Source organism: Paralichthys olivaceus, chromosome 7 (assembly GCF_024713975.1).
Source record: "Paralichthys olivaceus isolate ysfri-2021 chromosome 7, ASM2471397v2, whole genome shotgun sequence".
Taxonomy (NCBI): domain Eukaryota; kingdom Metazoa; phylum Chordata; class Actinopteri; order Pleuronectiformes; family Paralichthyidae; genus Paralichthys; species Paralichthys olivaceus.
In genome coordinates this window covers 26174172-26183902 of record NC_091099.1, presented here as the reverse complement: position 1 = coordinate 26183902, position 9731 = coordinate 26174172, and positions in this window count along the sequence as shown.

Here is a 9731-nt window from a genome sequence, read left to right as displayed (position 1 = left end):
GTGTGTATTTTAATACTGCAAATGTGCAGCATCAGCATTTAGACTGCCAGAGTAAAAAAGGAGAAGAAAATGGCAGGTTTATCTTAGTGTCATGTTTCTATCACTGCACATTGGAGCCAATAAAAACCTGTGTCTACCTCGGAGTCATTTGACTCCTGTTGATTTGCCCATTTAATTTAGTTTATTTTGACTGGTATGAGCATAACCATATGAAAAATCATTAACCATGATGTTGTAAGACTTGGCAAAACTGAACATTCTGCAAAGTGTGCTTAACAGATTTACAGTATATCTGCAATGATTTTTCTAAACTCAGTTCTTATGTTTTCCACGGTGTCAACAATATCTGTCCACAGCTCTGTAGCTTTGGTGGGGAAAGCTGCTGGTTACAGGTAAATCATCGAAACCATCCTCCTTCTGATCGTGGGCACTCAACTGTACCTTCAGTTGCCACACTCGCGATGTTAAAGAAAGTGAAAAAAAACTCTGGATCTGCCCCCTGATCCGGAAATGCATCCTTCCACCAAGTTTCATGGAAACGGGTTCAATAGTTTGTGTTTAATCCTGAAAGAAGTGCTGATGAAAAGGTAACCTCCTTGGCAAAGGTAAGGTAGGTAAAAAAAACACCACTCATTTTTGACGGAGTGTCTGAATGTGCTTTGTGTATGATGCACTTTAGTAAAGTCATAGTGGCATTTTTTAACCTTCTGTCATAAGAAGCTAATGATGTTCATTCAAGATGAGCTGTTTAATTGTGTTAAAGGGTTAAACTGGTTAAACTGAAGCATATTGCTGTAGTGGCTTCGGACACTGCAGTTTCTTCTAACCGGTCCCCTGTGTCTCTCTCTGTCCCTTCTGGCCCTCTGTGTTTGTTCGTCTGTAGGTGTGGCTCGTCGACTCTGCTGCGCACCCCCTGCTTCACTCTGGTGAGCCCTCCTCCCCGATGAGCTCACCTGCCGGCCAATCATCCAAGAATCTGCCGTCTATAACCACAGGATCTTCAACCACGGATTACTGTTCTCACCAACCGAGTAGCAGTCAAGCCACTTTTCCAGTGTTTGCTTAAATTATTTCCTCGTGAAGATTTTCTCCCGTTGTGCTAATTGTTTTTCTCTGTGCTCAGGATCACCAACCACCAGCTCAAGCCACCAGGACATGCCAAGCCTAGCCTTCAGCCACAGATCTGCCTCACCATTGCCCCCCCCCACTTGGACACTTGTACTCTTTATGTTTATAAGAAATCAACTTCAAACTTATTCCTCCTATCCCCTTTTAAGCTCTTGACCATCTACGTAAAGTGCCTTGAGATAATGTTTATCATGATTTTGGTGCATATATAATTTAATTGAATTGAATTAACATGATTTGCACATTAAGTATACATATATAATTTCTCATTTCTTTCATAGTTGTCATGATGCTTGTCAGCTGTGACGTGTGACAGATGCGTTTCTTTTACCTTAACCATGGCCTGACACTACAGCCAGAAGTGACCACCCTGCAGCACATGACTCTATTATATTAAATGCTATTGCTAAAATGTGCTGTCATGAAAATGTTTTGTATTCATTCAATTCAGTTCAATTCAATTTTAATTTGTATAGCGCAAAATCATATATACATTATCTCAAGGCACTTTACATAGAAGGTCAAGACCTTAAAATCTTTTTAAAATATAGAGAGAGAGCACTGTATTGTATATGTGATAATCAGTTTGTACTGTTGTAAAAGCTGTTCTCGATGACTTAGGGAATTTCTTAATTGTTTTATGTTGGTGTTTGTTGAAATGTAATTTATCTTTTGATTCCACTAAGTATTTTTTCTTTGTGATATTAGACCTGTGTAACTATCCAGTAATAGTTATATGCAGCGAGTTTTGTAATAACGATTGTTATGTTCATACTAAATGAAACGTGTGCTTCACTGTGATGTTCAGGGAACTCTATAGGAAATTACATATTCATAAAACATTTTGTAATATATTTAATAATTTCTTTTCATCATTCTCTGTTCCCTACATTTAACTCACCTTCTGTTTCCTTCTCTTCTCTACATAGATGACAGATTAATAATACCTACTCCACTGCCTGTTCATGCTAATCACATATTTCATCTTGATGTATCATGACAACAGTTAGTCCTATGAATAGTTTTTATATGCTCTCTCTCTCCGTCTCAAATATATATAAATAATCCTTAACACACTTGTCTTCTTCCCTTCGCTTTCTTACAGGAAAAGAAAGTTTAGTTACAATTGCAATTTGCACATTATTGAAACTCCATGTATCAGTAAAATGTTTCATGACATCATTCATGTTTAGCAGTGGCTGTGGCTGAGTAAATAGAGCAGGTCATCCTCTAGCTATAAGGTGTTCCCCATTCCCCAAGAGCCCCACCAAATTGGCCCAGACAGCCTCCACCTTCCCCCCAGCTAATGTGGCTTGATGAACATCCTATATCTATATGGGCATTAAACTTTGGGGAAAAACACTATAATATTATTTAAAATGTGACAGTTACTGAAACATTATGGTCACTCCAATAATCTCTGACTGACAAAACCAACTGGTCACCAGCTATATGGGTACGATTAAACATCAGAAATACTTTATTAATCTCCGGAGGGAAATTCCAAAAGTCACATAGCTCCTGAGCAAGCAATGAAAAGGCAGGTGTAGTAGTACGAGTAAGGGCAAGCAAAAATTGCAGCGCAATCAAAATAAATCAAATTAAACAAGAAGACAAAAATAAAAAGTAAAACATGAGGATAAGTAGAAATAAATCTGCAATATAGATCAACATGATATGTAAGTTAAGTATACACAGTTTACATGTTTAAGCTTATTTACAAGTTAGCACGAACTCTTTCCTATCCATACACTGGATTTCAACTCTTTCATTATTCAGTTGCAAATGTAGCAATAATTCAGAATTAGTCACAGTTGCTCATCACACATCCACATTTACAGGTCAGTTTTAACTGGTAGTAGCAAACTCAATGACCTCAGTGCTAAACTTGCATATAGGTTAGCATGTTAAAAGGTAAATGGAGCGTTACATACAATTCCAACAACAAAGATGTGTTGATTATGATAACAACTACAGGCCATATATGTTTGATTGCATTGGCTTGCAGGTTTGGCATTTCTCACATACACAAAATCACATACTGTACATTTCGAATGCACCACACATTCACATTTAAATCATAATTGGTATGGATGTTCGAATTGTATGTTATTTGCTTCATTGCAACATTTGCTCCCATCATAATTACCATGGTCACTAGAGGGAGCTGTCACTTGAGTGTAAACATATGTTGTTTTGAGGCACGAGCTGAAATAACAGAGAGTGAAGAGATATTGCTCCACACGGTCATTTTACACAGCATTTGCATATGCCAGGGCCTGGTCCTGTGCTTAATTTAATTCAGAGCAGCAGTGTTAAATGCATTACTGTAATTGGCAGCTGTGAGTGTGTTCATATTTTAGCCAGTTCATGTCAGCCACACATTGAGATGTGGTCTTCTCTCAGTCATTCGTCTCTCAGCATTGAATGAGAACGAAGTGATGGAGGCTAATGTACGATCAGATGCTGCTGACCTGAACATTAAACTCATGTCCTGTGTTCTCTATTAGTCTTATTAATGTCTTTAAATTCATGTCTGTAACAGGGTGATATCTCTCCATCCCCTCCTCCATCCCTCTCCCTTCATTCTCTGCCCTCCCCTCTCCCTTCCTCCATCATTCCCTCCCTCTGTCCATTCATCTTTGCTTTGTGCTGGTCCTCACCTCAGTATCTGTAATACAGTGATATCTCACTACCCCTTCTTCCTGCTCAAAGGCTGTCACACAGCACATACTATATGTTTGCGATGCAGTTTTAAAAAGGTGAAAAAAAAATAACATGTTGAAAGAGAAAGAATTAGAAAGTGATTTTTCTTTCTTTTTTGTGCTTCTTCGGTATTGAATCAATTTTAGTGTGGGTCATGAGTTTGAATAAAATATAATTAAAACTAAATACAGTGACATCACCTGGCCTCAAAAGACAAATTGGAATCTTATCAACGGCCGCAGACCAAAATGGCTCTGGATATTAATGAATGGACCAGCAACCAATCAGAGCAATGACACATGATGCCCCATATCGACAAAAACTATAAGTACAGTTCTTTGTTCTCTTAGAGAAAATATTTAGTCCAGTTCATTTAATATTGTTACAATAGTGGATTCTACTGCCTTCTCTCCACATCAGAAGCCATCTGTATTTTAAAAAGATAGTTTTATGGGCACTCCTCTTTGATAAATCAGGTTTCAGTATGGACCGTCTGAATGGGGGTGGAGGACACCTCAGATGTGTTTATATAGCCAATTAAAACAGAAAAATGGTTCCCTTCCATTTACAGTTTTTGTGTCATTTGTTTCGTATATGCTCTGCAACATGGAACTAGGGACTCTACATCTTTAAAAAAAAAATATGCCCAGGTCTTTTGAAGATGACTCCCAATGATTTCCTGCTGGTCATAACCCATGAAACTCACGAGGAGGTCAGTCTTCATGGCTATACATAAGTGTTGCTATGTCCCTTTACACATTGTAAAGTTAATTTCAAAACTGTTAATTGATATCTAGTAGCTTCAGTGTGAGTGGCCTGTTGTGTTTCTGTTATTCCTGCTGAGACTTGTGTTATCTTCACGTTTATCTTGTCATCGTTATTATCTGATGGCACCGCACGGCAATTATTCACAGTTTCTTGTTGTAATTAACAGTCCCACAGCAACAATTATCAGTTTTGCCAATAGATGATTTAGATGCTAATGGAACTTGACAATGCTCTCGGCAATGTTTACAGCACGTGCTCAAGTTCAAATACTTTGTGTACACAGGAGCAGCTGCGGCTCAGGAGAGAAGGTCAGCAGTTGGATTCAAGTCCTCACTATTCAGCAGTGTGTCCTTGTAAACCCCAAAATTGCCCCTTCTAATAGAGAAAGTGCTGCCCATAGATGCTCTATATGAATGTGTACATGGGTGAATGGCAAAGACTGTACTATAAAGAGCTTTGAGTGGTCATCAATCAAGCTAGGAGTAAAATGAAAGATTTAACCACAAAACACACCACGCAAATGTTTAAATTTGTAACAGAACAGACCCAAGAGACTGCTGCATCCGGATCTATTGCAAAAGCTAAAACAATTTTTTTTTTATATGATCAATCAATCAATCAAATGTATTTATACAGCATGGTATCACAACAAACAGTTGTCTCAGGGTGCTGCACAAAAGTCCAAGATCTTAAAAAAGACAAATTCCAACTTGTTCCACACCGAGCAAGCATGAGCAACAGCGGGGAAGGAAAAACTCCCGGGTGGAAGAAAGCTCCGGCAGAACAGGGCTCGGTGTGGACGGCCTCTGCCAGGACCGGTTGGGGTGAGTGGAGAAAAAAAAATAGGGGAACAAAATGAAATAAAGGGGGGGGGGGGGGGGGGTAGGAGTCACAATCTCAGGTCATGGGCTTGAATCCAGCCCAGGAATCTCCACATGGACGTTGGCATGGTCACGGGCACGTCGGTCCCCCTGGGCACTACTGCCTCCCTCATGGTCCAACACGCGCAGAAGGTGGACCCATGGCTCCAAAGGTGAGAGGTCCTCAGGTGAGAGTGCTGGTGGTTGCGTGACCCTCCATGTCAGCCCTACGACAGACCAGCGACCTCCACTTGGTCCATCCCCCAGCCAGGACGGGCTCCGGAGAGCCGCACAGCATGGACCAAGGAGGGGAGAAGAAGACCCAAGGATTAGAGACACTGTAATAAAAATGACGCTGAAACAAACAATTTTCCACCAAAAGTTGGTAAAAGTAAAAGTAACTGTAAAATGAATCTAAAATGTGAGGGCCATCATGGTCTGAGGAGAATCTCAGGGCAAATGAAACCACAGCTAGGTGGCGTAAATAGTTTTTTTTGTTTTATATGTATACATGATTAATGGATGTGAGTCCTGTGTGTTCTGAGCTGTAACAAAAAGAGCCTGAAAGAACAGGACCTGAGAATGAGCCAAGTCTCAACACTTCCACCTGACAGTCACATGACTTTTGGAAAAAGCAGCATCGCTGTCATCAGAGAGCAGATCAGTAGCCCTGCAATTACTGCTGCTGTCAGAGGTCTGCCTCATCTCTGCAAATGAAGGGGAGATTAATTCACTGGCACTCTCTGATGGATGGCAGCTGAAAGAAAAGACAGCATTCGCTTGACCCTGACTGACAGAAACACATGTCAACACTCTGCTCTCTGTCCTCAGCTCCACCTCCTCCTCTGCTCCTCCTCAGTCCCCATACCCCCCCCCCCCCCAAAACTGTTCCTTTTTTACCACGTCCTCGTCTTTGTCCTCCTCTTGTCAGCCTCACTCCTAACACCTATGCCCCTTCCAACTTTTCCTCCAATTCTACATTCCTTCACCTCCCTCCACCTCCCTGTCCTCCTCCTTGTGTCTCAGAAGTAGCGTTTCTGTCTGATGCTGACAGCTTACGAGTAATTGCAGGTAATCATCTAAACAGACAGTAATTACATTTGGGGGTAGGTGGGGGTATCTTTACAATATTGTGAGTTGCTGCCGAGCCTTTGACTTGGGTTTGTAAGTCCTACACCCAGCAGCAGCACAGATATATATGCCTGAACACTCACACACAGATGTGTACACACAGACACATACATGCAACTTTGTCACTTTCAGAAAATGTTTCTTCACTTCCATTCATTTACTGAAAGATGGGGACACTGAACCTTCTTGTATACATCCTCCACCTCCACACACCCTGCACATGTTGCATGCCTGCTATGCATAAAGCAAGTGTATGCCATATTGAGACAAGGTAATCACTGTCTCTGTTTAAACATGTTGCTTGTTAATGTCCCCCTTGATCTCAGTCTGACTTCTGAACTTTGACATTTGACCTATTCCCAGATGCAATTCTGTTTTGGTCTGAGAACAGTGTCAAATGTCTCTTTTGAGCAAGATGCTGTTAACAAAGGTCAAGAATGAACATCTATATTTTTACGAAATTAATTCCATCCGTCCTTGACGTGCAGGTTCACTCATGAACTCATCTGAGTCTCAGCTTCTATGGAAGTTGGCATCTCTAACGTTTCATCCTTCTCCATTTCTACTTGTCTAATTAGTCCAGTTGCTCTTCATACACCAAACAGTCATATTGGGTTCTCCACAGGCTCTGCTGTCTAACAATAATATGGCCTGTACTCACTCTCTGTTCCTGTATTCATTACTGTACAGTCACTTTTTGTCTGTGCGTATTTTTTGCATTGATATTCTCTGCTGTCTCATGTCTTCATGAGATTGTCACAAAGACCTGTCGGGTGTGTTACTATACTGAAAAGTCACCATGCATCATTTGGTCTCTTCTGTTAGTTCCCTTAATATTTGGGGACAGAGTGTAAATGTTGTTTTTTTGTAGTGTTATCCAAATACTGTAACTGCATTTTTATCTGTTTTTTTTTTTGTTTTCAGTCTTAAAAAACATTCTGTCCCACATGCACATATATGTATATATATATATATATACCTTGTCTAAATATCAGAAGTACTAAGCTTACAGTCAGTAATTTTGTCTTCATAGGAACACAGCTTTGTTTTATTTAAGTTGAATCACCATAATATACCATGCACCCCTGAAACCAAGAATCCCCTCACACAACTAATCCCATTAACCTCTGGTACTCTCCATTGGTTTAGTAAGAAATGTTCCATCTGCTTCCATTAAGGATTGTGTTGACTTCACTCGTTTGGAACTCTTTATTCCCTACTTTAAAATGTTAAAACGTCCTCTTAAATATTATTTTGACCAGATTTTGGAACACTCATCCAATGGCAATTAAATACTAATCAATGCTGCCTGATGGAGCTGATGTTGCTTCTGAGTACAACTCAGCCACATTTGTAAAAATTAGATCAGTGTGACTCGATGATTGTTGACCAACAGCTCTGCGGCATAATCTTGTTGTTTTAATAACTTGCTACAAATGTGTTGTTTATGAGTCCACAAAACTTTAAATTCCAATCAATATTCAAATCAGCCAGGAAATGAATCTCATTATATCACATAGGCCACCCTATCTCCCATTTCACATTTTTGATCCAGATACATAATTGTTGCATGTGATGGTCTATAAAGGCCCTCAGTAAATACTGGCTTTTGATAAGGCAACTGAACTTGTAGCCGCATAAGTTCAACTCCTATACAGGGCTTCCTCCCGCAGCCTCACAAACCAAAAGGTACATTTTACAGTGTAATAATGCTAATTAATTATCAACCCACACCTAACTCTCTCCACACACAAAAACACTCCCCCCCAGCAAGATTTAGGGGAAATATCAATATCAATATTGATGTGCGATAGTGGCTGTATTTTATTTCAGTTCAGAATTTTCTTGTGCAGGACAATTTTATGATTTTCTTTTTACCTCACACAGAGATTTGTTTTTCTCTTTTTAAATAAGACTACACACATAATAACATTCACATTAGTCACCTGTTAACTGTTGCAGTAATGAATCCCATTAAAAAAACATTTTCATCATTTACTTTTATTTTTCTGGTTAATGCAGTCAGATTATACAGTCATTACATTATGCAGATAATGATACTGTTAACTGATTCTCTGTTGGCAGTCACAGGATTTTATTTATTTTGCGGGGAATTTTTACAAGCCCTGTTTTATGTCTGCATGCATTTATGACGTATGAAATATGAGACTAATCAAGTCAAACTGACCCAGAGATGTAATTTCATTATTGGTGTCCTGTCTTTTAAATTGCAGGCAGGATTACTGTGCAACCGCCCAGTCAATTACTTATATCATGTATGTCATATCAGTGTTGCTAACACTTTCTGAGTGAAAACAGAATGAAACCGACAGGTTCAGTCCAGTCTGTGTGAATGTGACAAGGAGCCACTTAAGGTCAAATTGGACCATTAATGTAAATTGGCTATTGGTGTCATTAGCTGGAGAGAGTGCAGGTTTGGATTTATATACTATCATTTAGAAAATTAATATCATTCATGAAAATAACTCAAATCTTTATGACAGATGGGGCTTTAATAATGGAATCATTCATGTTAGACATATTTTAATGTAATCATGTTTAGTTTTCCTGCAGATCAGGATGCTCAGTTATTCTTATGTCTTTTTGTTTTACTGAATATGACTTTATCTAACACCACAGCCAGACTACAGCGAGGGAAAGAATGAGTGAGTGATGAGACAACTTTGGTGTGTCTTTAGAAATGCTCAAGAGAATGAAAACACGTGATAGCTGCCACAAACTGAGAGTATTATGATATAGAATAACTTTAACTCTAGGACTGCTTAAAGGCCACTGTAAAATGATGTCATTAAATGTGACGGCACTGAAAGTTAAGTGATGCGGCTCGGTGCCTGGACATGGATTGAGCAATAAGATTTTAATGCAAATTATAAAAATAACAGGTGGCTGGTTTAATGAGGCTAAACTTCTGTTCTGAGAATAACTTTTGGACTGTAAATAATGAAATGAGTGATGGTGTAATGTTTGTCTTATTGGGTTTATACATCTTTACTTACAGCTTTGTATTCAGTTCTTTTTTATTTAATTACAGGGCATTCATTTGGCTATCTTCTGTACCTTCTTTCAGACAAGCAGCTGGAAAGCTGTGCAGCTATCTTCATCCATTTCCCTCTTCTG